The 25,338-nt window shown below is 39.4% G+C and overlaps 1 long non-coding RNA gene across 4 annotated transcripts in view; it reads left to right on the top strand.

Moving 5' to 3' along the window:
* The first annotated feature begins 506 nt into the window (after positions 1 to 506).
* LOC122750714 overlaps positions 507 to 25,338 on the top strand; it is a 111,026-nt gene continuing 86,194 nt past the window's right edge. For all 4 annotated transcript variants that reach the window (XR_006355752.1, XR_006355751.1, XR_006355750.1 and 1 more), the window contains exons 1-3: positions 507 to 547; positions 13,207 to 13,303; positions 22,241 to 22,363. This is a non-coding gene — a long non-coding RNA (uncharacterized LOC122750714). The remainder of the gene's footprint in view (positions 548 to 13,206; positions 13,304 to 22,240; positions 22,364 to 25,338) is intronic.

Genomic DNA, 25,338 nt, shown 5'->3' with positions numbered 1-25,338 from the left:
GCGGGAGCACTTGGGCTCTGGCAAGCTGGTTTTCCCTGGCAGGCACGTGACGGGGTTTGGCCGGATTGCTCCTGGGGCTGCAGGAGTGGGAGGAGGAGGAGGAGGAGGAGGAGGAGGCGAGGGGGAGAAGGAGGGGTGGGGGGCTGTCCTGTTGTGTACTTAGGTCGTGTGCTGGGGCTTTTCTCTCTGAGGAGCGGAGAAGGGGAGAGGAGGGGGGAGGGGCCACTGCTCCGCCTTCTCCTTTTCGCAATGTTGACGCAATCTATAAATAGTGGAACAAAAGGACCAACTTCCTCGGAGCTTTGCTGAAACTGCACAAAAAATACCGTCGGGGGGTTCCCTCCAGCGGGGCGGTGGGGAGGGGAGAGCGGGGCGCGGGCCCGCCCCGGGCCGCGGGGGACACCTGGCTGCAGACGCTGCCGCCTCCTCGCTTTGTAGGAGCGAGCGGCAGCTCGAGTCCCGGGGCCAAGGGCTCTGCAGCTGCCTCCCTTCGCCCGCTCCCTCGCCCGCCCGCCCGCCCGCGATCTTCGTCTTCCTCGGCTGACAGGTCAGTAGGTGCTGCCCGCTCCGGTGTCCTGTGCGCCCCGCCTCGGGGGAAGGGAGGGCAGCGGGGAAAAGAGGACGGGAAAACCGCCTACATCCACACGCACCGCGAGCCCTGGGGCGACGGGAAAGGGCGCGGGCAGCTAGCGCCGTGCGGGGGCTGGGGCCAGGGAACCGCGCGGCTGGAAGGTCGGCGCGCCGGGGAGCCCAGCCCCGCCCCGCGGCCCGACTCGGAGAGGAGAGGACGGTGTCGGGCCGCCTCTGCCCGGCTCCGAGCCCGCACTGGAGCTCCCCTGCGCCCCGAGATTAGAGCGGCGAGAGGCAGTAGAGCCGCCCAGCCGCACACGCCCGAGCTCCGGAGCCTCCGCACCCCGAGCGCCCGCCGTTGGGGGGCGGAGGGGGCGGGGGACCTGCCCATAGAGCTCCCGGACGCGCAGCTGTGGCAGTTGCTCCCGAGTGGGGGGAGAGAAGGGAGGAGGTGGGGGGATGGAGGCGGAGCGGGCGCTGTTGACAGCCGGGCCAGCCAGGGGAGGGCGAAAGTTAGAGAGGGGAGGGCGGAGGTGGGAGATGGAGGTGGGGTGGGGTGGGGGTGGGGGAGCCCACGAGCGCGCGCGCAATAGGGTGTGGGGGTAATGGGAGGGAAAGAGTTGAGGACACGTGATGGGCAGACGCCCCCGCCACAGGCTGACAACGGTAGGATGACGTAATGGCCCCTAACAACGGGAGGCGGCACTTCCGTCCCCCTTCCCCAGCTCCTCCGCTACTTTATCGCGCTAGCCCCCTGCGGCTGCCGTCGCTGTACAGCGATCCTTCGAGACTAGGGCATTCCTCTCTACACCTTCCCCCCTGGAGAAGGAAATGGCAAATCACTCCTGTAGTTTTGCCAAGAACACCCCAAAATGGGGTCACCCAGAGTCGGATACGACTGTAACGACTAACCACCACTGCCTTCTTCCCAGCTCCATGTCCCAGCTTGGCCAGAAGCCAGGGCATTTTTTTTTTTAAACCTCCCCCCTGTGGGGCGGCCCCGCTCGCGTTCCCGCCTCCCCATTGTGTGAGCGGCCGTTCGGGGCGGAGGCCGTAGCCGGCCCCCCGCGGTTCCGCGTCCGGCCCGGCCCGGTCCGGCCCCACCGCGCCCGGGCGGCCTAGTCCCGGCAGCCTCGCGCTTCGCCGCCGCTCGGCGCTGTTGCCGGGGCAGCTGGGTGTGGGGGCGGGCTCGGAGGAGCTTCCCCCCTCCCCCCGCGAGGGGGAGGTGCCCCGTATTGGCGGGGCCTCCCGGAGGTGTTGCACGGGCCTGTCTAGGCCCCCCCCCCCTCCCCCGGGAGAGGTGCGCTGTCCCTCCTCTCTGGGGGGAAGCTCAGGGCTTGGGGGTGACTCAGCTCAGCGGTAGCTATTTATAGGTTGATTCGTGGCGGGCTGGGAAGACTAACCAAATCCGTCCGCTCGATGCGAAATAACTCCCTTAGCAAGAACCCAAAGATTGAACTTTTAGAAAAGCGTCTGTTTGGCTGCCGGGGTGTGGCGCAGGACCTGTCTTACCTAACGCAAGTTACTATGCAACTACTTAACTTTGAGGCGTTACTAGAGATGGCCTGAATTCGGGGTGACGCAGCCAATCGCTCCCTGCGAGTCCCCTTTGCCGTGCTAGCTTGTGAGGGATAGATAAAGACCCTGCAGTCCTCTTCTGGAGGTTCTGAAATAACGGGAACGACGTTATTTACTGTCTAGTTGCACCGAATCTGTCAGCCGGGAGACAATGAAATCCAGATCTGAGGTCAGAGGCTAATTGCAGAATTTGTAAAATATATATTTTTAAACGTTACCATGTGGTGCCTAGGTACAAAGTCACTGTGTTTAATTCCTGTAGGGAACTCGAAAACATAATGAAAACATCGTAATTCTTAAGAAAAAGATATGGCAAGAAATTCTTTGAGGATTTATAGAGCTAAATGGGTACCATGAGTAAGAAACTATCAGGAACTCTCCTTTTAAAGTGGTACAACAGGTATCACAAATATTTTAAGTTTTCAGAAGTACAATGAAAGTTGCAGATAAGTAAGTAACTACGGGTGAATTTTTTTTTTATAATGAATGGCCATTATTTTATTTCCTCCCTTCCATCCCTTTTAAAGGAAAGAAGGGAGGAAGCAGGGACAGGACGGGGAGGACATGGTAAGATCCTACTAGGTATCCCTAGAACTTTACAAATATCTCACTTGATTCTCACAACAACCCTTTGAGGTAGGTGGTGGTTTTATCCCCCATTTTACAGTTGAGGAAACTGAGGCAAACAGATCAAATGACTTACCCTGGGTCCTACAGCTAGCGTCAAGCAGAATTTGAATTCAGGTCTTCCTGACTCAAGGCCCAACGTTCTATAGTGCCACCTAGCTGCAATAAAAGGAAATACAAGCTGGTATGGAGAAAGACAAGGGTCTTCCTAGAAATTTCTCAACTTAAATTTTTCCTTTAGGGAATGGGATTTGAGGATGTTCTTGAAAGATAAAAGGAAAATACTTTTCTGGATAGGGAGTATAATTTTTTAATCTTCCTAGATAAAGAAATATAGAGTCTAAACTAAAAATGAGACAAAAGTAGCTTGATAAAACATTTTTTATTTCAGCAAAAAGTCTGTGCAAATAAATGAACCTTACTTTATGAAACAACAAAATAGGCCCTAATGGGCACTTAATTCTTAATGTACTTTCAAATATAGCTGAAATTTTAGTTTTTAGTTTTATTCCTTTATATCTGATAGTTGCCATTACCACAACCTGAACTAGCATCTCACTTTTATTTACATGAGGCTCCTTAGTAGTTGATCAGTACTACACTTGTAGTATTCACTGTGATCTTATTATTCCTCTCCTCTACTTGGAAATTATCCCCACATTCATACTCACAGAGAGATGCTGCAGCTATCTTGTTCCTGAATTGTTATATTTCCAGTGTGAGCACTTGTACACCTCAGAAATTGGCAAACTACTGGCAAATCAGGGCTTGATTTATTGCTTTGATGATTTTCTAGACTTAAGAAAATGATGGATAAATTATTAATATTGCATATTAAACTTAAATATGTTCTTCCTGGGAGAGCTGGTTGTTAAAACATTTACCAGCACATACACCATGCTCCTATAGAACCTAAGTGAGGGACCCATAAAAAGATAAAACTTTCATACTAAGTGAGATCTATGTGTAATCTATTGAGTCCAATACTCAGATGTAGCACTATGAATAGCTTTGTGTGATGGAATGGTTTGTCTCCCTTATCAACCTCTAAACATACCCCAAACACTTTTCCTTTAATCACGTTACACAGTTATCACCATGAATTTATGTTCTTAAAAAATTATATCTTTTGTTTTTATATAGCCTTCATTTCCCAATACCCACAGACCCATCTCTCAAACAGTAAGAAGGGTGGAAAAAAAGCAGTTTAGTAAAAATAACTATCAGTTGGGTGACAATATATTCAAATGCCTTTTGATGCAGCAAAGAGTGGAGGAAGCTGCATTCTTGCCTTTTTTTAAAGGCCAAGTCTAGTTATAATTACATAGTTCCATTTATTTTTTGGCATGTTCTGCTTCCAATTCACTTTAAATAAGTTCGTAAATCTTTTCATGCTTCCCTGTATTCTTCATTTCTATCTTTTCTTACAGTGAAATAGCATTTCATTACATTCATTTGCCCCCATACTAAGCCATTTCCCATTTGAGGAGCACCTACTTTGCTACTACAAAAATGCTATAGAATTCAAACCTTTTTGAGATCATTTATATTTTCCACTGATGCTACTTGGAGGATTAGTCTGGAATTTCACTTTTCTCATTTGTAAAATGGGGATAATACCTATGTTCCCTTCCTCAAATGAAAATAGATGTTAAACATTTTGGAAACTTTAAAGCTTTATATAAAGTGTTGAATTTAAAAGCTGGAAAAGTATATTGTCCGATGTGTAAAATAATAGTCATTGGATCATAAATTTTTAACTTCAAAGTCATCTATCCTACCCCTTTTCATCAGTCAATTAGCAAATATTAAATGCCTCTGGTGAGCCAGGCATTGAAGATAGTCACAAAGAATGAAATGATCAGTTTGAAATGAGCTTTCATTCTGATGGGAGAGATGAGCATATATGCAAATATGTATTATATAACTATAAAGTTAATAAATAGTGTACAGCAAATGTTAAGCATAAGGTTATTTATGTGGAGAGAGACCTAGAAGTTGGGCGAAATGAGATTTCATAAAGAAAAGTTTGGTGTTTGAATCCTTCATTTGACAAATTAGGACAAATTAACCACAGTGGTTAATTGACTTGCCCAAGAGTCAGAATTTGAATCCAAGTCTTTTGAGCCAAGTCCAACATTTCCTATTGTACCACACAGCCTTTTTGAGATTCAAAGGATGCGTCTTGTTGGAGTTAATTCCAGGGCCTTTAGGGAATTTTTCAGAAAGTTTCCCCAATTCTGTTCCCCACTCCTTTAATGTAGTATTAAAAAACAAAACACAGGGGCAGCCTAGGTGGTGCCAGTGGTTAGAGCATTGGCCCTGGATTCAGGGGGATCTGAGTTCAAATTTGACCCTCAGACACTTGATACTTACTAGCTATGTGACTCCTGGGCAAGTCACTTAACCCCAATTGCCTCACCAAAAAAACAAACAAAAAAACACAACACAACACCCCCCCCAAAAAAAAACCCCAAACATCCCAATCAAAATAGAAATTTGTAAATCCTCAGTTCAGGAACTGCTTAGGCAGGTTGTCATTTGCAAAGGATTTACTAAATCATTTGATTTGGAAGACTTTCACTTCTATTCCTGCTGTCTGTCCTTATTGGTATTAGCAAACACTCCTTGTCATCAGAAGCATCCAGGACTTTTTAGATCTGACTATTAGCAATAATGAGATGATAGAGAGCCTTCAGAGGCCATCTTGTTCAGCCTTCTCATTTAACTAATAAGGAAAAACTGGGGGGGGGGGCGAGCGGGCAAGGAACTTGTCCAAGGGTCTCACAAGGAATAACACTTGGAGGTAAGAATTAACCGAAGTTTCTCAGACTACAAAACCAAGATGTGTTCTGCTGTGCCATGCTGCCTCTAGCTCTGTTATTTTCATAAGATCATAGATCAGAGAACAGACAATAACTTCATCATTTTACAGATGAGAAAACTGAGGCTTAGGGAGGTTAAGGAATTGGTCTAAGTTCATGCTGGAAGTGTCATAAACAGGATTTGAATCCAAGCCCTCTGACTCCAGAGCTAGTGTCCTTGCTACTCTCACATTTCATATCTAACGTTGTGGCAAATTTCCATAATACTTCCATTCTAGTCAATAGAAACTTCATCCTTCGATGATTTATTAGTGGTCCAAAAATTACCTTTTCTTGGATGAGGAAGGAGATGGGAATAAGCATTTCTGTGATATTATGTGCCAGGCACTGTACTAAGTACTTTACAAATATTATCTCACTTGATCTTGACAAAAACCCCAGGAGAGGTGAGCGCTGCCCATTTTACAATTGAGGAAATTGAGACAGACAGATGTTAAGTGACATCTAGGGTTACATAACTATAAAGTGTCTGAGGCTGTCTTCCGGATTCCAGGTCCAGTGCTCTAACCATTGTCCTGCTTATTTGCCTTTAAGGCAACTAAACAAAGAAAAGCAAAAACATAGTTCTTCAAACTTTATTTAAAAATACAAAACAAAACAACACAGTTCGTGCCCTCAAGGAGCTCCCATTCTAAGGTAGGGATTTTAAGAAGCAGAGGTAAAGAGAAGGTTCATTCCAGGCATGGAACACAACAGCTGTACATAGAAGGAATTGAGGATAAAACACCAGCCCTGGATTCAGGAGGACCTGAGTTCAAATCTAGCCTCAGACACTTGACACTTACTAGTTTTGTGACCCTGGGCAAGTCAATTAACCCTTATTGCCGTGCCCCCCCCCCCAAAAAAGACTTCAGAGGGATGGTGAATGCCATATGTATGGGGAACAGCAAACATCAGTTTGACTGGATGCAGAAGGGAATATTTTTTTAAAGTGATTGCAAATATAATACGCTGGAGTCTTCTATGTATCATCAAAATTGTATTATGAATCTGAATAGATTTAGAATATAGAATTTTTAAATGAAAAATTATTTAGATATTATTCATGTATCTGAGCATATACATTTGGGAAAGCCTGTAATAGTATATCTTAGTGATCTTTTAAAAAAGAAAAAAGTATGTTGCTTTTTAAAAATGTCTTTATGTTTGATTTTTTTGTACAGTAAAGATATACACAAGGTTTTAACATGCCATTCAGTTTAAACAAACAGGTCAGTTTAGACTGATATTTTAAGACATGTCCTGTAATAAATTGAAAATGAACACATGACTTGAATATTAAATATTTTATATTGTTGGCAGAACTGTGAATTAATGTAACTATTCTAGAAAGCAATTTGGAATTATTCAAAGAAAGCAACTAAAATATCTATATCCCTTTCCACTGCTATGTATATCCCCCAAAGAGGTCAATGACAAAAATCAAAGGCTCCCCTATAATACGCCAGAATTGTTACATCAGTACTTTTTATGGTAGCAAAGGCCTAGAAACAAAAGTTGATGCCTTTCCATTGAGGTACGGCTAAATGAGGAATATTATTGAGCTACAAGAAACAATGATGAATGGAGGTGGGGAGGAGTGGGAGAGTGAATGAGCCTTACTCTCATCAGAATTGGCTCAAAGGGGGAATAACATACACACTCAAGTGGGTATAGTAATATATCTTGCTCTTTGGGGAAGTGGGAGGGGAAGGGGATACGGGGGGAGGGGCGAAGGAAGGGAGGGCAGATTGGGGGAGGGCAGTCAGAAGCAAAACCCTTTTGAGGAGGGAAAGGGCAAAATAAGATAGAAAATGGAGTAAATATCATGGGGAGCGAATAGGATGGAGGGAAACAGCAATAGTAACTGGGGAAAAATTTGAAGCAGAGGCAAGAGCAATGTAAGATGTGGATGATGAGGATGGTACTTTGCTGGGCTATTGTGAAGAAATTCTTTGTCAGGTATAAGGTACTATATAAATGTTAGCTATTATTGTTGATGCAATAATCAATGTCATGGGTGTTCTGTAAGGAAATCTCCCTTTAAAGTACTATATAAATTGTATAGAGATATATAGATATAACCTATATCAGATTACCTGCTGTCTAGGGGAGGGAGGAGGGAGGGGAGGGAGGGAGAAAAATCTGAAATTGTAAAGCATGTATAAACAAAAGTTGAGAACTATCTTTACATGTAACGGAAAAAATAAAATACCTTATACATAAAAAAAAGAAAAAAAAAGTACTATATAATTGTAGTTTACTCTAAAAAAAAAATGAGTAGGATGCTATCAGAAAAACCTGGAAAGACTTACATGAGCTGATTCAAAGTGAAATTTACTGTATACAAAATAACAGAAATATTGTAAGATGATCTGCTGTGAATGACTTAGTTATTTTCAACAATGCAGTAATCCAAGACAACTCTGAAGGATTTACGAAAAATGCAATCCATCTACAGAGAAAGAACTGATGGTATCTGAATACAAATGGAAGTATATTTTGTTGTTGTTAGTTCCCTTTTCTAAAGTTTTTTTGTCTGCTATATTTTGCATGACTGCACATGTATAACTTGAATTGCTTGAGTTCTTAAGGGGGCAATAGGGAGGAAGGAAGAGAATTACGAACACAAAGTTTTAAAAATAGATTTTACAATTCGTTTTTTACATGTAAGGTGGGAACAATTCTAAATACATACATAAGAAGAAACAATGATGAATACAAAGAAGCATGGAAAGACTTAGAAGAACTGATGTCAAGTTAAGTTAGCAGAACCAGGAAAACTGTGTGCACAATGACTGTAACAATATAAATAGAAAAGGCAGCAGCAGCAAAACAATTAAAATGATGCTGTGAAATTATACTGACCAAATCTGACCCCAAAGAAGTGACATGAGAAGTCACCTCCCCCCCCCCATTCTTTGCAGAAGTAGGGTAATATGGGTGTGGAATATTACGTGTAACATCAGACTTTCAAAATGTTCATTTTTTTCTGAATTTTTTTCTTTATTATAATGGATGGTTCTCTTGGAGGGATCCAGGGCGTAATACATTGGGAAATGTAGATGATGTAAAAGTAAAAGATATCAAAAAATATATTTAAAAAAAGCTTAGGGGCAACTAGGTGGCACAGTGGATAGAGCACCGGCCCTGGAGTCAGGAGGACCTGAGTTCAAATCCGGCCTCAGACACTTGATACTTACTAGCTGTGTGACCCTGGGCAAGTTAACTTAACCCCAATTGCTTCACCAAAAAAAAATTAATAGGTCAGACCTCAAGTAGTAGTGCTCCCAGTTTTCTGCCCTAAGAACTTACCACGGAGCCAGTCCTTGGGAACTTAGGTAAACAGAATTTTTAATGTGATATTGAAGAGAGTATAACTGTCACTAAACCATGCCATGCAATTCTGAAAGTACTGTTTATTTATCTTGCTCTATGTTGTAGAAGGGCATCATGACAGTGTTACTATGAAAGAAAATTGATAGCCAGCCAGCTTATCTTGAGAGATCTAAAATGATGGTAGGATTGGCAAAATAAGTTTCAAATTAGTTTTATGATGAATGCTATTCTTAACCTTGTGTGCCATTAAGATTACTGCACATAAATAGAAGCACTTTATAAGAATAGCAAAATGAAAATGATACATTAAATCTGTTTAATAAAAACCACATATACTAGTACTAGCAGTACTAGTATATGCGGTCTTTATTAAACAGACTTAAAACAAAGCCAGAATACAGCCGTACTTTTTTAATAAGTAAAAACTAATATTCTTTCAGATTATTTTGCATAATACTATTTTTCTTCGCCTCATCTATTTTCTATCTTTAATAGTTTAATATAAAATAGATTTTGAAAGAGGATAAAAAAATATAAGTACCTTTTATTTATGTACAAGGAAGTGTAATGTATAGTCAAGGCAACAAGTATTTAATTAACTTCTTGCTGTGTGCCAGACCCTGTTCCAAGCACTATGCAATAGTGTATAAGATAGTCCGGAAGGTGGTCTAGATAATAAAATGACTACAAGCTAGTGCAAATGTAACTTAACATAGGATTATTCTTGCTGTGCATATGTGCTTCTACTGGTATACTGGTATCCTGCATACATTTTGAGCATACTTCCTGTGGCAATACATATGCTTTAAATAACTGACTAAGCAAAAAGAAGATTCAAAAAATGCATTTCATAATATAAAGTAACAATAATAAAATGAGAATACTAATAACTCTATACTTTTATGGCAGAAGTCTCATTCTTTTAGAGCTCATATCCTCACAATTCAGCCTTGAAGTTTTAGGAGATGTTTTGTTCTTTACTCTTTGCATAATGTTAAGCTTTACTTGATTCTTAATTTGCCTACTTACCATATCCAGTTACCAAAATTATTAGTTTCTCATGTGCTCCTATTAAATAGTTATCCTGATCATCTAGGAGAGCTTTCATTTAGGGAAGTAACAAAAGAATAGACACACTTGTTTTCTGTAATCCTTAACTCTTCTCTGGACCTCACCCTGAATAGCTGAGGTTGCCAAGTCATGCTTTCTCCCCTCTCACTATTTCTCATATATGTCCCCTTCTCTCTACTCATTCAGCAGCCACCCTGCCAAAGATCCTCATCACGTCATGCTTCCTCCATACTACAGTAGCCTGTTGATTGGTCTCCCTGCCTTGTTTCTGCCCACACGGCTATCCTCCAGCTTAGCTTCCTAAAGCGCAGGTCACCATATCACTCTTCTCCATAAACTCCAGTTGGTTCCTCAAATATAAAATTCTCTGTTTGGCATTTAAAGCCCTTTGTAACCTGGACCCTTCCTACCTTTCCAGTCTTCTTAGATTTTACTCCCTTTCACACTCTACTATCATCCTTTGGAATTTTAATTGTCATGTTGGCTACCTTGCATAGTACTTGGAGGATGAGATTCTTCTTAGTTCTAGCAACCCTCAATTCCATTATTCTTCTGCTATGGCCAATTCTAAATTTTATAATTAGACCCTTATACCATAATTTACTACCTTCTCAGTCATAAACACTTCTTTTCCCCTTATTCTGACCTCCAGGGCCTCATTCTCTCAGCCCATTTTTCCCATTCTGGTTTCACTTGCCTCTACACCCAAATTTGACCCCCAAATCTGCCACTTTAATGTTCTTAGATACCTTTTTGCCCTTAATTTTCTAGTCTTCATTTCATTCTCAACTCTGGATAACCCTCACTGTCAGATTGTCTCTGCTCCTGATTGCTAAAACAGAGTTAGGAAGTCATGACGATTTCACAAACTTAGTGTTCAGTCCTGTCCTGCTCTTCCATGACCCTGTGGACCATAGCACACCAATACTGGCCATAGGATTTTCTTGGCAAAGTTACTGCAATGGTTTGCCATTTCCTTCTCCATTAGATTAAGGCTAACAGAGTAAGGCCCAGGCTTACTAAATTAGTGTCCGAGGCTGGATTTGAACTCAGGTCTTTCTGACTCTAGGCCCAGCACTCCGTCCACTGAGCCACCTAATTGCCTCACAAGCTTATGGTATGTTTACAGCTCATTTGGGCTGTTGTCTCCAACGTTTACTGACTCAATTTTCATCTCCAAAGTGACTGTTTTAAACTTTCTATTCTCTCAAATTTCCATCACAATCTTACTCCCTTCCCACTTTCCACACCATTCCCTCTCCCACTAATAGAGCTGATAATCTAGTTTCCTATTTTATAGAAAAGATTGAGGTAATCCACTTCTAACCCTGAGGAGCTGTTCAGCTGGATCTCCAGGAACTAAGGCACTTGTTCCTCTCGATCCTGGATGTAGACATGCAGTGTGGGCCCAGGTCAGACCAGCGGGACTCAGCCTCTAATGAGGACTAGGCTCCTTTCTCACATGTTTCATCCCATCATTCTACCCAACCTGGAACCCATGGGAAAAATAGTTTAAGACTTAGGTCTCACAAAAAAAGGGGACTCAAAGAGGTATTTGGTGTACAATATGAAGCCAGATATGGGCTAAGCACTTCTAGGTACAAAGTAATGCTAAGCATAAAAGAATCATAGCACACATTAACATAATGATTAATATTAAATTCACTTAATTCATACAGAATAACTTTCAACTATTGTAAAAAAACAAACAAACAACCTGTCATGAGGCTGATCCTTAAATCTCATTAGAACATAAAGCAGTTTGCAGATTACTAATCAGGCATATTTCACCTTGGCTTGACACTGTCCAAAAGATGCATCCAGATTTGAGTTAGTCATCTTCTTTTTAATGGCTGCCCTCCCCAAGTGTGCTGGAGTAATCACTGGAGATTTCTCCTCTATTATTATTCAATTCCAACTGCCAGTGGAACTTCCAGACCTTTTGTACTCACAGAATTGGCTGCAAAGATGTATAGATCCACTTCAGGATAGTAATTTGTCTAAGATTAAGAAAGAACAAACAGAAGTTACAGAAGTGGCCAGGGGCCCAAGTGCAAGCTTGTTTCTTTGTGTCCCCTGGTACTAGCTGCCATGTGGGTGATGTCCCTTCATCCATGGGGGAAAAGATGTGTCCTTCCTCCCTCTCCCAAATGAGAGTTATGTTGTGCATCTGGAGAGTGGAAGCTGAGAGAAAGCCAGCACTGTCAGCAGCTGTCTCTTTTTTTCAACAATTTCTGCCCCTAGTCCTGCTGTGATAGGAAAATGGCAAAGGGACCACTTGGGGTTTATTTACCAAGTCATATTAAAAAGCAACACACAGCTAGAAAAGTTCATCATTCTTAAAAGGCCCAAGCAATGAGTCACCATGTCCTTAGGATCCTCAAAACTTTCCAGGGGAGATTTGACCCTGGGCACATGTTCCCTGGGATGGTCCTTATAGGCCATTCAGGCTCAATGCAAAATAGAAAATTCTTCAGACTCACCTCCACTGTTTAAAATTTAGCAGCATCCTTATCCACTTTATCTTCTTTCCTATCTTAGAGAGAATGCATGCATGTTGGGGATTCCACTCCCTTTACTTGCAGTTTTACCCTTTCTCCACATTGCTTCTTCCAGCAAATCATCCCTCTATCTTAAACTTCCCATTCTTCATTACTTTTTTCACATATTTACAAATCAGCTGTTTTCCTATTCCTAAAAGTATCTTCTGTTGACTGTTCTATAATCTAGCTACCATCCGCTCTCTGCTTCATAGACAGTCTTGCAAAATGGCATCCATCCCTACCCCTCTACTAAAACTGCTCTTTCAGGAGTCATTAGTTATCTGCTAATGACCATTTCAGGCTTCCTTTCCTCCTTGACATTTGACATTGTCAGCCACCCTTTTCTTCCAGATACTCTTCACCTTCCTTGACTTCTGAGATCTTCTATTATCTTGATTCTCCTCCTGCCTCTCTCACATGTTTCTTAAGATGAATGTTCCCTAAGGTTCGGTTCCTAATCCTCTTTTCTTTCAGTAGTCTCTCTTCCTGGCAATATCATTTGCTCCTATGGTTTTAACTGCACCCTCGGTATGAGCTGTGGAGCCCCAGACCTCTGAAAATGTTTTGTAATAGTTTTTTAAAGTAAACCACAATTCATATTTTTCTTTTGTTAGTTGCTGTTCCAAGTGACCCTGATTCACCATGTGTTGGGATGGTGATGATACATCACAAAACTTCAACTGAAGTTTGCAGCTGGTTAAAATAAGTAAGGTAAGAACATGCTCTTTTCTTTTTTATGTTTGTCACAAACTAGTATTAAGAGTCTATATTATTTGAAACTAAAGGGGCAATTACAGCAATTCTGTGTTTGATGATTGTGAGGTCAAGACTCCTGCATCATTGTAACCACTCTTATAAGAAGTAGTCATTAAATTCAAAGGACTTTTAAAATGAAGGTAGACCCTATGCTTGTACTTATATTATCAGCAACCATTTATTTAAAGCTTACCAGAGGTAGGATTTCTCCTGATTACCAATGAGGTATTTAGCACATTACAGGAAAAAATTGTTAATATTTAATCTGAACAAAAATTTTTTTCAATAAATAACATTTTTAAAATATTTAATCTGAATATATTTCTGTGACTTCTCTAGTGCAAAAGCTTAGTGTTACAAAATGAAATGTACTATTTGACAATGGTTTTGGTTTTTTGTTTTAAGCTGTTTCCTTGGGGGAAAGTATTTAGAATTTTTTGTTAAGTTAAAGAATTTACTTAATATAAAAATAAAAGTTTAAATCTGATGTTTTGGTTTTTTACATCTTTTATTTTTATGTCTTTTGCTCTTACATCACATTGATTTCTGAGTATATCCCTCCCAAAAGTAGTTCAGGGAAAATAATCTATACATCAGCTATGCCTAACAGTATATATACTATTCCATGCCCATTTTCTCCCACCTCTACAATGAAGGGCAAAGGTTTGGTGCATTTTTATGGCTTTTACTCTCAAATTGTTATGAATATATTTCCCATTTCAAGCCACATTCAACCAAATACATCTGCCTCCTGAATCTTCAATTCAGATTCACGTTTTTACCACTAGTTTGTGGGAATAAGTTTAAGCGCTTAAAGTATAATTATAGGCTAAGGCTCCATCTAAACTTAGTGTGATAGTTATCTAAATTACTAATGAATAATAACATTTTATGGCAAATTTTATCATGCTATAAAACTTGGTTTCTAATGTTCCTTTAGATTCTCAGAATAATAATTCTGAGAGAAGAAGAAAGCTACTCATTTATATTTCTTAAACTAGTTACCATAGAGCATAGTGACTATAATGTAGAAGAATCAAGAGTAGAGATACTCACCGATGGAAAGAAGACACAATCAAGAAAGAAACCAGCATGAAGTCATGGCATCATATGTCTACATAAATGCATAAAATATGGGTACTAGATCTCCTAATGTAAAGACTCATACTAGATCTCATGTTACTAAGACTTAGTGAATAGAATAGAGCTCTGAGGTCATATGGTTGTTGTCCTTTATGGTCAGAGAGGACCAAAATGACATCACTATGTTGAAGTCAAGGTATAGTATGTCCAACTATGGCTGATCAGACCAGTATGAGCTCAGAATACTCTACCCCAGGTCAGGCATAAATAGGCCATATGAACATCTGGAGTGGAGATGTCTCTAAATCTATGCATCTCAAGTTTCTTTTGAGCTACTACAATTCTGCTTTGCTTATAGAACATAGCACCTTCTTTGATGCAGAAACACTATGCTGAGAGGTCCTTTATCAATGTCTCCTATGTCACACAGTTAATTCCAGAGTTCCTCAGAGACCCCTTGAGCATATCCTTGTATTACTTCTTCTGACCTCCATGTGAGCACTTGCCTTGTGTGAATTCTTCATAAAATAGTCTTTTAGGCAAATGTACATTTGGCATTTGAACAGCATGGCCAGCCCATCAGTGTTGTACTCTCTACCGTAGAGTTTGAATTATATACCTTATTCATAAAGAACAAAATAGCTAAAATGGGTAGCAGAGGGAAAAGGATGGTAAGGCAAGTGACATTATATATTAAAAAATTATAGTCATGCAAGGAAATTTAGAAACCAGAAGACAGAAGCATGGCAAAGAACATTTGGGTAAGATCAATGAGTGGAGAAAAAGAAGCAACATTGGTCTGGTGATATCCTATAGGCCACCATGACAGAGAAGAGAAGGAAGCACTGCACCAGTTCAGTAAGAAGGCATTAAATAAGAGGGGCAAAGAATTTCAATTATCAAGTGCACTATGCACTTACCTTACCATAATGAAAATGTCACACCTTGAAAGGTGAAGTGGCAAGGAGGAAGACCTGTCATTCTGGACCTGAGTATAACTGCAATGGAGAACTAATTTCAGACATCAGAAGAAAGGGAGGAGACAACTTGTCAGTTATTGATAATAGAGCATTCATGTTCATTTCTGGGCATTTTTTAAGAAAGTTGACATTCTATATATAGGAGGATTACCAGGATGATGAAGATCTTTCTTAAAAATAGGAATGTGTATCCTGGGGAAGGCAAGGGGGACATGATAGCTGTCCTGTATGAGAGGGACTCAAAAGGCAGAACTAGTTCAATGGTTAAACATGAAAGTGAGGCAGATTTCAGTTCAAACAATAAAAGGAAAAATTTGTTGTTCAGTCATTTTAGTCATATCCAACTCTTTGTGACCCCATTTTGGGTTTTCTTGGCAAAGAAATTGGAGTGGTTTTTCATTTCCTTCTCCAGCTCATTTGACAGGTGAGGAAACTGAGGCAAACAGGATTGACCTGCTGAGGGTCACACAGCTAGTAAGTGTCTGAGGCCACATTCGAACTCACAAAGATGGGTCTCTCTGACTTCACTTGAGCATTCTATCCACTGTGGCACCTAGCTGCCCTATCCAGAAAATGAGACAGACCGCCCTGTGACAAGATGGGTTTCCCCACTTGAGAGCTCTTCCGGCAAAAGTTGGTTGACCACTGATTGTTCATGTTATAGTTCTTCAGATACTTAAAGAAATCTATCATGTCTCCTGTTAATTGTCTCTCTCTTGTCCGGGCTCCTTCAATTATTCCCCATGTGACATGGTTTTCATAATCCTGGTCATCCCCCATTGGTTGTGCTATAGTTTATTAGTGTGTCTCTGAAACAAGTGCCCAAATTCTAACACATTTTACATGTCATCTGATTAATGCAGAACACAGGGAACTGTTCCTTCCCTTGACCTTCACTGCTACTACAGTATTTCTCAGGCCATATTCTCCATAATCTTGTTGTTACTTGTGATGTGCATAAGACCATTTAGGAAGTTTTTACAAGCTAGGGGTGGTGGTGATAATAAGGCATGTATTGGGATGATGGCAACTGGAACACAGAAGGAGATGAATGGGGGAGATCATAGAGGCAGAACTGATGAACCAATCAAATATAACACCAACATTTAGAACATAGCAGATGAGGTGAACTGTGCCTCACAATAGGAAAGTCAACATAATAGCCATTCCACCTATCATTGGGCCATCTGCAAACCTGGTAACTATGCCTCCTGTGTCTCCATCCAAATTACTGATTAAAATGTTGAATTGCACAAGATCAAACAGTGTTAGACATCGCCTTCCAGGATAACAGATCATTACAGTGCTCTTGGGGTACAACTGTTCAACCATCTATAAATTCATTGAAAAATACTGCCAGGGGCAGTTAGGTGGCACAGTGGATAGAGCACTGGCCCTGGAGTCAGGAGTACCTGAGTTCAAATCCGACCTCAGACACTTAACACTTACTAGCTGTGTGACCCTGGGCAAGTCACTTAACCCCAGTTGCCTCACTGAAAAAAAAAAAAAGAAAAAGAAAAATACTGCCATTCAGCCCATATTCTTACATCTTCACAAAGATATGAGATGTTTTCAAACACCATATTGTTGTTAAGGTAGATGGTTTATGTCATTCTCTTAACATACCCATCTAATAACTTTCATTAAAAAGAAACATACCACATGCTTTACTTAAAATGATTTTATTTTAGAGAACCCATCTTGGCACACGGTAATGAATGATTTCTTTTTTTATGCTCATAAGCCATCTGTTTTAGAGTTCTGCAGGGATTGGTATCAATCTTACCAGTCTCTTTTCTAGAGCCTGCCTTTTCTTCCTTTTTTGGAAAATTTTGACACCTGTTCCAGTCTTTTGGTACAATTTCTTTTCTTATGTTTTTTTTCCCCCCCGGGGCAATGAGGGTTAAATGACTTGCCCAGGGTCACACAGCTAATAAGTGTCAAGTGTCTGAGACCGGATTTGAACTCAGGGCCTCCTGAGTCCAGGGCTGGTGCTTTATCCACTGTACCACCTAGCTGCCCTCTTCTTATGATTCTTAAGAAATCAGTAGCAGTAATGCTTAAATGAAATCTACAGCTTTATTCAGTAATCTAAGAAATAATTTGTCTAGCCCTAGAGGACTTATTTAAAAGAAGCTGAGTGCCCTTTTTCTCATTACTTAAGTCCTCAGTTGTCAAATTTATTCTTCCCATTTCTGGTTTGCAGATTATTGTGACCACCAACACTCCTGCAGTACTAAATTTATGATCCTATGATCTATGATAAAAAAGACTGAAACAAAAAGAAATTTAGTACTGCCTTCCTTCTTTCTCTCAATCAAACTATCTCCTCTAACTTGTGGCACTATCTATCCCTTATTCTCTTGGAAAGGGAAGGGGAAGGGAATTAGCATTTCTATAGAGCCTACCCAGTGTCAGGCACTAAACTAAACATGTTTGTTTGTTTGTTTGTTTTTACAAATACCTCATTTGATCCTCACAATGATCCTGCAACCCTGTGAGGTGGGTGCTGTTAAGATCCCCATTTTACAGTTGAGTAAACTAAGCAAATAGAGGTGAAGTTGTCCAGGCTCACATAGGTAGTCCATATCTGATACTGGATTTAAATTAAGGTCTCCCTGATTCCAGGCCCATTACCATCCTCTATCCATGGCACTACCAGCTGACACTGTAAGTGCCTTAGTTGCAATAGAGAAATACTAAAACATTTCCCAATAAATAAAAGAGATAAAGCAAACATACCGCATCACCCCACTATTATTTGAGAAGAGTTTTAGAAATGCTAGTGGTAGAGGCAGCTAGGTGGCGCAGTGGATAAAGCACCGGCCCTGGATTCAGGTGGACCTGAGTTCAAATCCAGCCTCAGACACTTGACACTTACTAGCTGTGTGACTCCGGGCAAGTCACTTAACCCCAATTGCCTCACAAAAAAAAAAAAAAGAAAAGAAAAAAGAAATGCTAGTGGTAGCAGTATGACAAGGGAAAGAAGTTAAAAGCATAAGCATTGATGAAAAAGAGACAAAATTATCCCTACATATAAGTGACATACTGGTTTATTTTTTTAAACAATAGAGAAAAAAGCAAAAAATTGAGATGATTAATGGCTTTAGTAAAGTAGTAGGATATAAATTTTTAAAAATTTTAGTATATATCACATTTGGGAAAAATACAGCCCAGGAAGGAATGATAGTGAAATCTCAATCAAAATGATGATGAGCACCCACTTCCCCCCCCCTTTTTTTTTTGCTACCATAAAAATTATAGCATGTTAACTTGGAGGGGGGGCAGGGCAGTGAGGGTTAAGTGACTTTCCCAGGGTCACACAGCTAGTAAGTGTCAAGTGTCTGAGGTCAACTCTGGTCCTCCTGAATCCAGGGCCCATGCTTTATCCACTTTGCCACCTAGCTACCCCCAGCATATTAACTTTTAAGGGATTCCTGATTCTGGTCTACATGGATTGAACTTGGGAAGTTGACAAAATCAACCTCCCTAGACCTATTTGTTCTACATAATAGATGAACAAATGAAATAAATGAGTATTTATCAAACAAATACTTTGTTCCCAGCCAGAATTGTGTAAAGGTTGTTAAGTTTACTGAAATATATAGTCTTTTGGTTTGAAGAGAACCTCCTCTGCATTTGAAATTCTGGGACTCTCAAGATCTTGGTCTGAATTTCCTTTGATCTTTAAAAGCAAACGTCGGGGCAGCTAGGTGGCGCAGTGGATGGAGCACCGGCCCTGGATTCAGGAGTACCTGAGTTCAAATCCGGCCTCAGACACTTAACGCTTACTAGCTGTGTGACCCTGGGCAAGTCACTTAACCCCAATTGCCTCACACACACACACACACACACACACACACACACACACACAAAAGCAAACGTCACAGGTTTTAAGGATATACACATGTAGTGGTGTTATAGATACATCAACTAAGGGCTCATTAAATTGAAGAATATTATGTTGACATGCTTCAGGCCCTCTTTTTCCTTTCAGCCTATGGCTTCAATGAAAGGTATGAATTCAGTCTAGACCTAAAAACCAGCTATACATGATTTTTTTGAGCTCCGCTTTAATTCCAGCCTAACTCCAAAATTACCCAGGCTAAAATTACCTGGGGGGGAATTTGCCAACCCAGGCTTGAATGTAACTGACTCTCCCAAGTTATGGGCTTGTAAATAAAGATAATATAAAACCAAATGGCCAATAAAAATGAAATATCCCTATTTTTATTATTTTAAAAGTAGATTAATTAAATGTTTTTATTTAATAAGTCTCAACCAGTTTCATTTATTTACTTACTTTTAGTAACAGTTAAAGAAATTTAATTGAATAGTTCAGTTTCTATTTCTTCATTAACTACTTAGTGAATTGAAATTATTTATAAATTTAGGACAGTAACAAAGAGGACATTTTTTTTGAAGTTGTAAACCACTGTAAAGTCAGGATGAACTAACTTTTCATTTCAAGATACTTAATTCACATTTCAAATAAAAAGTAGCTTAGTAACATCTCATCTCTCTTCCATCTAATCTCCTAAGAAGTTCTAATTTAACAACCAGAAAAATATAGAATAAGCATTAATATTTCAGGATTTTGGTTTCATGTTACTAATGTAGTTCTATCACTTGCATAATATTAAGTTTTCAAATTAACGAAATTTAGAGACATTTTCTTTTCTGTAATTCATCTTAATTCAGACTGCTAATGTAAAATTTAGTTTACATACATTTCCAAAGTTCTTCAGAAAATAAGGTGTGTGTTTGAATACTTTGGTTTTCATTTATTTGTATGGTTTAAACATTTTAGCATTTGTAAATATGAGCTTAGAGTATATATTAAATTATTATGTTGTGTAATTAATAACCTATCTAGATGCCTCAGGTATCTGGAAGAAAACAGCAAAGAAGTCCACTAACAAACTTCCTAGCATCCAAAATAAGTGTTACAAAGTCCATGCTTAAGCACTTCATTCAAAGGAGAGCTCCTCAGACTCTCATTGCTCCAGAACCTATCAATTCCTTTTTTTCCTCCCATATTAACTGTTAGTTTATCCAATTCTAACAATTTTGTTGTTTCCTAGCCCACTAAAAGGTTGTTGTGAAGAAGGTGCTTTACAAACCTTAAGACACTTTAGAAATTTAAGGTATTATTAGAAGCAACAGGAAAGCAGGCAAATAGCTGATAGCAAGGGAGGAGACAGAAGAACTATAAAAAGTAGACACAAGAATTAAAAAACAGCAGAATTCATAGAACTGACAGCTTAGAATAAGGAAAAATTGTTCTTCATGCCTCAATATGTGTTAAAGGTATCAATATGTCATTGGAAATGATAATTGGCACTTGTAATAACAACCATGAGTCATCAAGAAAATTATGTTCCGTATACATATTCCCTCCACTAAAGTTCTACTCTACAACCTCATCAGAAGTGAAGGTGATCCTCAGTTCTTGAAGACTATTGTAGTCCTGGGGCAGCTAGGTGGTACAGTGGATAGAGCACTGGCCCTGGATTCAGGAGGACCTGAGTTCAAATCCAGCCTCAGTTCCTTGACACATTACCAGCTGTGTGACCTTGGGCAAGTCACTTAACCCTCATTGCCTTGCCAAAAAAAAAAGACTATCGCAGTCCTGTATGAGCTGTGGAAGACCCAACTTCCCTGAAAAATTTTCAGTTATGGGTCTGATAATAAATTATAGGTCTTTGTAAGGCTTGGAATGCCAGTGTCTGCTTCCTACTTCGTGTCCTCCTCCCAGAAATGGGAGGCTCCTCAAGTTGATTGGCTGGTAGCCTTGATAGACAGTACCCACAAGCAAAGGACACTTCCTGATGCTAAGGACCTTGACCACATGGCTTGCCCTTAGAGGCCTTCACCTCATGGTGGTGCTTTGCTACAGTAAGTCTCCAGCAGGTGGCATCATTCCAACCATTACATCTTTCAAAGATTATCCTAGCTCAATTTTGAGAGGTTTATCACCAAGTCAACAAGCATTTTTTAAAAAAAAAACGGGTCAGTGAGGGTTAAGTGACTTGCCCAGGGGCACACCACTAATAAGTGTCAAGTGTCTGAGACCAGATTTGAACTTAGGTCCACCTCAATCCAGGGCTGGTGCTTTATCCACTGTGCCACCTAGCTGCCCCTAAAAAGCATTTTATTAAGTGTTACTATGTGCCAGGCACTGCACTAAATACTGGGAATACAAACACAAATAGAAAGAAAAAAAAATTCTGCTCTCAAGAAACTTACATTCTAGTGGGAGTAGAAAATACCTAAAAGGAAGCTGGGAAGTTAGAAAGATTTCTATTAAAATAAAATTTTAAAAAAGGTTTTAGAATTGCAGTTATCTTGAATCTTCAATTACATGAAATATCCTGTTTACTAACAATGCTTAATAAAGGCTATTTATATACTGGCATTGACACAATAGATACTGCTGAATTTTATTGCTCAAGAAAGACTTTTAATTTATGTGGTATTAAGTACTATCTTATAGTGCCATTCTAAAATCATTTATGCCCAACAAAATATTTTAATTTTATTTTTGATTCACTGAAACATTAAAAAATATCTATTAAAGGTACATTATGAACATATTTTAGGCTTCCTCTAGTTAACTAAGCTCCTTGAAGGCAGAACTATCTCAACTAAACTTTGTAATTCCCATAGTTCCTAGCCAAGTACTGTGCACATAGTAAGGATTTAATAAATGCTTACTGACCAAAGTTGCTAAATGTTTATTCCTTTAAAAAAAATCACTACAACATGCTCTCTTCTGTTCTACTTACTCTTGTGGAAATATAAAACTTTTCTCTTCCACCTATTCTAGTTTATATGCTGCTTTTTCGCAAGCTGGGAGAAATATTTGATAGAGATCAACGGAAGCTGATAATCTCCCTCCACAAATAGCAAGTGACAGTACCAACATGGAGCAAGCACCACATGTCTGCAGGTAACATTCCTAGTTGTTTATCAGCAGAACGGACACAGCCAATAGAGTAGATAAAGAAAACTCCAAATATAAATGTTTTAACTTCAGTTTATAATTTTTAAACTAACTAGCAAATCATTTTGCAAACTATCTCCATCATTGATTGTATCCAAATGTGTAAATGTTAACAGCATTAGCTCACTACGAGTTATTCAAACTATTTAGTTATCATTTCAGTTTATTTAGTTGTCATTATCAGCATTTAGTTATTACTTTGAGTAAGGACATAGTGTCAAAATATTTACTTTCCTCCTTACACATCCTTAGTAATACATGTTTGTTGATTTATTGACATGTATGTAATTGTACCAGAGTTATCATATATATACTCACGATACAGAACAATTTAACTGTCATTCAGTAAAATATGTAATGTGCTATATAGTTGATGATTTTTTATCATATGTTATGTGCCATCAAAATGGATATCAAGATAAGGTTTATTAACTTTGATGGCCTCTCTGCCCACCTAAATCAAAGCCAGAATCACTGGAATTTTCAAAGAGTAAAGAGTTCTATTAATTTCCAGTCAGCTCACACTATTTGTATTTGGGTAAAGGGAAAACTTCTTTGTATCTATTTCACCTTACCTGAGGAAGTTGTGTAAAAGAAAGCCCTGAAGGTTCTATAAAATATGGGGAAAAGTTTGTTAGCCACTCTTAAAAGAGAGTTAATATTTGGCAAGGAGAATATTCATTCTGAACATTGTGAAAAAAGGAAAAAAATGTCTCCTATTACTTGACTTCAACATCTGTTTAAACACAAGAAGGAAATGTGATGATTATTAGTCTAAGGATACCTTTTCCACATATGATTCTTATTTATAGACTATTCAGCAAAAAGGACATGAACACATAATTTTTGTGACCTGTAAATAATAGAATCAATTTAGAGAAAAACTTGTTTCCATGCATGAGTTCTGCTTATATTACAATTCTTTTTTTGTTCTACTTTAAATCCATATTTCTAATGTAAAAATTATTTAAAACTGTCTAGAGTAGTAAAATTATTGATGGCTGCCCATGAGCCATTATTTAAGGGCTGCTGAATTCAGTTATCCAGTGGAAAAATGGCATTTGATCATAGCCTCAGTATTCTGTACACCTCACTTTACCTTCTATCCCATACTTTTTTTTTGGTTTTTTGGTGTGTGGTTTTTTTTTTGGTGAGGCAATTGGGGTTAAGTGACTTGCCCAGGGTCACACAGCTAGTAAGTGTTAAGTGTCTGAGGCCGGATTTGAACTCAGGTACTCCTGACTCCAGGGCTGGTGCTCTGTCCACTATGCCACCTAGCTGCCCCTATCCCATACTTTTAAAATTCTTCTGCTAAAGTCTTACTCTAATCCACATTATAGTCTTCTGAAGTTTCTCTGGATTTTCATAGATATCATTACTTATGGCACAATAATCATAGGATGATAAGATTTTAAGCTGAAAGGAATCTTAGAAGGCCATCTAGTCCAACCCCCGCCCCCCATTTTAAAAGATGGCTAGTCCTAGGTACCCAGCTACCAGATCATACAATATGACAAAAAGTAGAATTAGAACCCAGGTCCTCTGCTTCCACATCGAGTTTCCTTTCTGTTATGCCACACTGCCTCTCTAATATCCTTACTTTCACATGCCATATTTTGTTCCACACGTCATATACCATTTCATAATCGATTGCTATTTACTTTCTTTGCAATTCTTTGTAACCACAAAAAAAGAATATTACATTTTATTGTTTGTGGGGTTGTAACCTCCTTGGGACATATGCTTAATACTTGTATTAATGAGTATTTACAGGTAAGTGCCTTTTTTTAAGTATAATTACAGAATGGCTTTTCAGGATGTTTATAACCCCACTAATAGTCCATTAGTATGCCTGTCTTTTCACAACCTCTGCAATATGCGTCATTTTTCTCTTTGCCAATCTTATAGGTTGGGGTTAAGTGACTTGCCCAGGGTCACACAGCAAGTAAGTGTTAAGTGTCTGAGGCCGTATTTGAACTCAAGTCCTACTGACTCCAGGGCCAGTGCTCTATCCACTGCGCCACCTAGTTTCCCCCTTTACTTTCTTTTTTAAAATTACATTATTTTGTAGTTAGGTCAAGTATCTGTCAAAACTTATAATGGTACATGGTATAAAGTGTTGGTATAAATCCAATTTCTGCGAAAATGCTTTTCAATTTTCCCCAAAGTTTTGGATTTTTATCAAATAGTAGGAAGTCTTTATTCCAGGAACTGGTTGGTGCATTTGGGTTCTGAGTCTTGTTTAACCTCATCTATTTCACTGATCACCTTTTCTACTAACCAGTAGTATATAGTTTTGATGTTTGTACTGTACTTTAGTTTGACATCTGATAATGCTAGGTCCCATTAATTCCTACCTTTTTCATTATTTTTTAGATAGTTTTGACATCTTGTTTCTACAGGTGAATTTTATTATTTCTGTACAAAAATAACCTCTTGTGGTTTGATTGGTTTGGTAATAAATCTATAAATTAATTGAGGTATCATTATCACTTTTATTATATTGCTGTGGCACAGTTACAGGCACTGAATATCTCTCCAATTATTGAATTATTCCTTTATTTCTGCAAAGAATGTCTTGTGGTTATAGCAACATTTGGTCCTAAGTATATATTGGTAGATCAAATGTAAGATATTTTATACATTTTGTAGTAATTTTTAATGGAATTTTATTTCCTAGGCCACAGGCTCATAGGAACTTAGATCTAGAGCTTGAAGTGATCTCAGAAGCCATCAAGCCCAACCCATTCATTTTATAGATGGGAAAAGTGAGGCCCATATTGAGGTTGAATGACTTGTCCAAGGTCATACTAAGCATCATAAGCAAGATTTCAACTCAGGCTACTGACTCGAGCCAATTTTCTTCTAGAGAATTGGTCTTGGAATCAGGATACCTAAGTTCAAATTCAACCTCAGAAAAT

This window comes from Dromiciops gliroides, chromosome 3 (assembly GCF_019393635.1).
Source record: "Dromiciops gliroides isolate mDroGli1 chromosome 3, mDroGli1.pri, whole genome shotgun sequence".
In the NCBI taxonomy this organism is placed as follows: domain Eukaryota; kingdom Metazoa; phylum Chordata; class Mammalia; order Microbiotheria; family Microbiotheriidae; genus Dromiciops; species Dromiciops gliroides.
Note: the sequence above shows the minus strand (reverse complement) of the source record. Positions and strands in the feature narration are given on the sequence as shown.